Below are 5,625 nucleotides of genomic sequence, written 5' to 3'. Positions count from 1 at the left end.
CATAAAATTCAAGGACCTTTCAATGACTTTCCAGGACCAACTTCCTCAAATTCAAGGACTGCACCTGCCAGCATTTACCTACTCTTACCCCTGAATATGTTATCAAAAAACGATGTTAATACAACGCAAATTCAAAAGACTGAATGTCATTTCAAGCCATGCATCCTGAAATTTTTTGTGCATGACATTAAGCGCTGATTCTACGAAAACTTCACTCACACTCAACATGACTGGCAAGTTAGCGATGCACATCTGAGATGACGACATTCACGTAAAATGGCTATAGTTGTTGAAGGATCAACAACTACCTACAGGAAACACTTGCTTTCGGTGCTGAACAAACAAACAAATTTCTCTACAGGAGAATGACCAAACTTTGCCAAGTAAAAGTCAGCATAAGCCCATGTTGACAGTAGACAAATAATAATAATAATAACAATAATACACATATGCATATACACATACAGTACATACATAAAACAGAGGAGCAAAGCCATATAATGAGATCAAGGACCGTCAAGGACGGCTGTCTTTTATGCCTGTTTTCAAAAACTTTCCAGGGCCTTGAACTTATTTTTTCAGATTCACAAACTTTCAAGGATTTCAAGGACCCGTGGGAACCCTGGTTCATGGTCAGCCACTGGTCAGTGTTCATCCACACCGTCCCCTCAAAAGCCCTCAATGTCTAAAATACAGTAAATAGTACAGGAAGAGGTGCCTTACACAATCACCAACTATAACAGCCTAAAATGTGGTTAGAAATGAGGGGGAGAGACAAGTAATTTTTTTTTACCTTATTTTCAGTAGTTTTTAGCACTTTGAGTTGCATGTATGTATGAAAGGTGCTATACAAATAAAGATTATTATTACAGTGGTACCTCGAGATACGAGCTGCTCTATATACGAGCGATCCAAGATACGAGCACCGAGACGAGCAAAATTTCTGTTCGACACCCGAGTGCACACTCGAGATACGAGCATGAACCACTAGGTGGCAGTACAGTACTATATGGAAAAAAAGAAATAATTAATCAGCTCAAAGACACACTCAAACGCTTTTCTTTTTCACCCTCCCCCACAACCTTAGGTTCAAAAACACAAACATACCTGTATGTGCGGAGATGACGTCATTTAGCGCGTTCTAGCAGCCAATAGCGTTTTTTTAATTTTAAACACATCCAGCAGAACAATGAACTGATGGTTCACACCATCACCCCCCCCTCACCCGTCTACCTATAAGTGGCTGCATGTACATAACAAAGGGTGGCCTAATGGAATGCAAATATCCCCAGAACTGCCCCCTGGTGGAGACCAGGTGGAAAAAGTGTGGAATGAAAATGCTGGGACTCCTAGTGTTAAAACTACATTCCCAGAGATTGATGCTATGGCTTTGAAATTGGTACCAAACGATAGGTAATAACATTTTCATTTATCTGGTATAAAACACATAGACACTATGTACATTTCAACTATATTTAATGCAAAAACATACATATTTTTGATGCTTGGAAAGGATGACATCGTATGATACATGACCAGTGTTGGGAACGTTACTTTAAAAAAGTAATTAGTTATAGTTACTCACTACTTGTTCAAAAACGTAACTGAGTTAGTAACTGAATTACTCTATAATACAAGTAACTCGTTACCAGGGAAAGTAACTATTTGCATTACAGTTAAAAAAAAGTTATATGCCAATGAATAAGGATTTTTTGAAAAAGCAGTTTTCACAGTCAGTTGAAATGAGTATTTATTGCACATCAACAGACCAGTGCAGGATAAAATCCTTTAAAACCCCAAATCTTTGTAAATAATAATAATAATAAAAAGCAAAAGTAAACAGTTACACTATATAAAGTGCATTTAAATCAAATATCAAATATATTTGTATAGCGCTTTTCACAACATATGTTGTCACAAAGCGCTTTACAGTATTTACAAAGGTAACAATACTATGGGTCCAAATCCCTTATGAGCAAGCCAAAGGCGACAGTGGCAAGGAAAAACTCCCTAGATGGTGGGGAATAGGAAGAAACCTTGGGAGGACCAAGACTCAAAAGGGAACCCATCCTCCATTGGGCGGCCCGTTAACACACAAATTACACAAAAACAAATTATACAGACTAATACACAAGTTACAAATAAATCACACAATCAGGCTAAGTATAAGGTAACTAGAATGAAAGTTCTGGGTGCTGATATTGTCAATGTAAATGTCTTATGATGAACGCCAGGTTTTCATTCCATGTCGGAGCGATGATACTGGAATTGTAGGCTCCAACTGCAGTGTTACTCCCCAAGTGAACCTCGGAGAAGAAAGATATGTGATGTGGTAAATATGTAACAGATTATTCAAAGGCCAAACTACATCTATTTACATATTTACATTGACATCTATCAAATTAAATTAAATTCTCTCAACCTGAAACAACTGGATTGTTCAGAACAGAAGTAAACTTAAGAATAAAACCTCTATTCTTAAATAAATCAAATACCCAGTCTGGTAGACATTCAGGAACTTCAAGTATTTTCTTAAATAATGTTTATATCGCCACCTTGAAAATGATAATTTTTCTTCGGCTTGCTTCTGACTCGCTATTTCTGTCTCTTCTCCGTTTTTGTCGTGTCACTGGTGTGCTTTGGCGCGCGTGTAAAAACACTGGCTCGGATTGGCTACCATAACGCTGCCTTAGCCTTGTTAAGTTAAACAGGTGTTACACCGAGGACTGTGACCTATCGAGATCTGTTACTCCTCACTAGCCTGGGCAGTGGTCCGCTCGCATTACTGTTAGTATATCAATATATAGTAACGCACCGCTTTTAATGACCAGTAACGTCAACGGCGTTGTAACGACAGGAAAAGTAATTAATTATATTATCCCGTTACTGACAAAATGACGCCGTTATCGCAACACTGTACATGACTATCTCAAAAATGTTACTCTATTGTACATATATCACAATGATCACACATTACATTGAGAAATAGGTTTGAACCAACTAAGCTTTATATCTTAATTTAAGATTGTGAACTGCTGAGATCGTGGCATCTGTAAGACATCTGCACAGCGGGAAAGTGGTCAGCGATACAAGTGAACAGGACGAACCAACAGAGAAGAGAAGAAAGGTGGAGAAATCTCCTGCCACAAGGTGTTCCAGTCATGTGTATCTCATTGGGCAGCCCAGCTCCAGCATCAGTGGCTGTCAACTTCCTACTAATCGCCAGGTGTATCGCCATTCTGGAGTATGGCAAGGATTAAAACACTTACTAGACCAAATGCAGTCAATCACTCATTGCAGTTCCTTTCTCTTCCTCTGTTGTGTTGTCTCTTCTCTTGTGTTTGACTATTTTCCTGTATTTCTCATGGAGGATCATGAAGTGATTGACTGCATTTGGTCTAGTGTTTTAATCCTTGCCATACTCCAGAATGGCAAAACAACATCCAGTGTATCATGGGCTAGAGAACTATTGTCACTGTACAAGCCAACCTAGAAAATCCTGAAGCTACTGGATTACTGAAGGTTTGCCTACCGCTTCAGACTCTGTGTCCCAGCGACAACAGAGGTCTACGAATGGCTGCTTTTGAACCGTCCCTTCACCAGTCGGTGTCTGTGACATGGCGGGCAGAAAGCCCCGCCTTTGTCGCTCTCTGGCAGTTTGTCCCGGAGAGCAACGATGCCGTCCACCCTCTGCTATGTCACAAAAGCCTGGTGACGCAGCTCCACCGGACCGTCAGCCACGTCGACCACGCGATGATGGCCTTGAACGCCGTCGGGTCCCAGACTCTCCTGGGAATTAACATAATAAAGGGTGATGTTTGGTCCTGCTGATTGCTGGCAAGACAGAGGGGAAGGAGGGGTGATGTCCTGACGATTAGGATACAGAAATATCTGTATTTCTCTTTCTTTAACAGAGCAAGAATGAGGCAGCAGCTCTGTGGTGCACCCAGAAAGTCTAATACTACCGCTACTAATATCCTCTGTAAATATATAGCACATGTATTTGTTTGATACTCTCATTGGCTTTATTTGGTATTTTCTGTCTAGAATAGATTCAAACAATTTTTTCCCCAATTATTTAGCAGATAGATAGATAGATAGATAGATAGATAGATAGATAGATAGATAGATAAATAGATAGATAGATAGATAGATAGATAGAGAGAGAGAGAGAGAGAGAGAGAGAGAGACAGAGAGAGACAGAGAGAGTACTTGGTGAAGCCAATTAGCACCGCCATGATAATGCTAATTTCCGGTACCATTCGTATGGGATTTCCAATATAACATTAGCATCGAGCTAATTGTCGGCCGAGAGTGAAGTCAAATCTTTGATATATTATCATTTCTTTCATTTGATTATTAATGAAACTAATGGTATAAATAAAAAAGCGACCTTATTGATAGATGTTGTACTTGGTGTTTTAGAAAGCCAATTAGCATCGCCATGATAATGCTAATTTCCGCTAGCATTCGTATGGGATTTCCAATATAACATTAGCATCGAGCTAATTGTCGGCCGAGAGTGAAGTCAAATCTTTGATATATTATCATTTCCTTCATTTGATTATTAATGAAACGAATAGTATATTTTTTATTAAATTGAATTATCAATGTATCTTTACCTTATAAAGGATTAAATGTCCACTCCAAGAGGATTTGATCATTTTTTATTATTATCAAACAGTGCTCCTTCACTACAAGTACAACTATACACACATAATAAACATATAACAACATATTTAAAACTTGTAAATCCTGTAAAGCTGCTTTGTGACAACATGTGTTGTGGAAAACCAAAATATATTTCATTGGATTTGATTTGATATTTACATTTTTTTAATTATGTACAACTATTTACTACAGGGCAGGTGGGGCGTTTGGCTCACTAGACCTGTTCAAAAAACTACTTTTTCATTAACACTAATCTTTGGAGGACAACTTTTATTTTTATGTAAGAATCAAAAGAAAACAATTCTGTAAAATACAGTACAGTAGTAATAAAAATAATTGGGGTTAGGTGGCGAGGCGAGAAAAGAGGGTCAGTGTTCAGTGTTCATCAGGGTTCCCACACCTTGGTTAACATAAAATTCAAGGACCTTTCAATGACTTTCCAGGACCAACTTCCTCAAATTCAAGGACTGCACCTGCCAGCATTTACCTACTCTTACCCCTGAATATGTTATCAAAAAACGATGTTAATACAACGCAAATTCAAAAGACTGAATGTCATTTCAAGCCATGCATCCTGAAATTTTTTGTGCATGACATTAAGCGCTGATTCTACGAAAACTTCACTCACACTCAACATGACTGGCAAGTTAGCGATGCACATCTGAGATGACGACATTCACGTAAAATGGCTATAGTTGTTGAAGGATCAACAACTACCTACAGGAAACACTTGCTTTCGGTGCTGAACAAACAAACAAATTTCTCTACAGGAGAATGACCAAACTTTGCCAAGTAAAAGTCAGCATAAGCCCTGTGCAAAATAATGACATGTTGACAGTAGACAAATAATAATAATAATAACAATAATACACATATGCATATACACATACAGTACATACATAAAACAGAGGAGCAAAGCCATATAATGAGATCAAGGACCGTCAAGGACGGCTG

The sequence above is a fragment of the Brachyhypopomus gauderio genome, unplaced genomic scaffold, assembly GCF_052324685.1.
Source record: "Brachyhypopomus gauderio isolate BG-103 unplaced genomic scaffold, BGAUD_0.2 sc205, whole genome shotgun sequence".
Lineage (NCBI taxonomy): Eukaryota > Metazoa > Chordata > Actinopteri > Gymnotiformes > Hypopomidae > Brachyhypopomus > Brachyhypopomus gauderio.
The sequence above is the reverse complement of the archived record's forward strand: the minus strand, read 5'-3'. Positions refer to the sequence as shown.